Source organism: Penaeus monodon, chromosome 27, assembly GCF_015228065.2.
Source record: "Penaeus monodon isolate SGIC_2016 chromosome 27, NSTDA_Pmon_1, whole genome shotgun sequence".
NCBI lineage: Eukaryota > Metazoa > Arthropoda > Malacostraca > Decapoda > Penaeidae > Penaeus > Penaeus monodon.
The window spans coordinates 2,276,999-2,277,690 of record NC_051412.1 but is presented as its reverse complement, the minus strand read 5'-3'; positions in this window follow the sequence as shown (position 1 = coordinate 2,277,690).

The window sequence follows — 692 nt, the reverse complement described above, 5'->3', positions numbered from 1 at the left end:
AAGATCTTATTCTCCTTTCCTCTTCTCCCTTCATTATTATGTTCATTTCCACATCATTCGTTTCAAAGCAACTTTCTCTCTAATGAACCCAAAAATAAGAACAAACACAGTGTCAGAAAAAATACGAAATAAAAAACAAGAACAATAAAAATTAAGAAACAAACAGACAGAACAAAAGCAAAAACCCAAAACGCAAGAATAGCATAAAAGTCATAAATACAAAGACAGGGCCATTCATTCGCAAACGAACAAAAGCGCATCAAGAAAAGAAAAAAGAAGAAATTATAATAAATAATAAAAACATAAAAATAACAAAAAACAGGCCCATAGAGTCGCAAACAGACAAACACAAAGACAGGCCTGTCGAATCACAAGCAAACAAACACAAAGACGGGCCTATAGAATCGCAAGCAAACAAATAAACACAAAGACAGGTCCATAAAATCCGCCCAAAACAAACGCCAAAAGAATCGCAAACAAACAAACAGAGACAAAGGCTGGGCGTGGCGGCCCAGAAGCCTCGCGAATCTCTCGCCAATTCGCGGAAAATCTCGCGCCTTGACATTCGCTATTTTCTCTCACCTCCACCTTTTAACGCCTTTTGTTCTTCTCCGCTTCCACTTCCCGCCTTAAACTTGGAATAAGTGACAAGGAGAAAAATCGCGCTTAAATTCCTTTCCTGTCGATTCGTT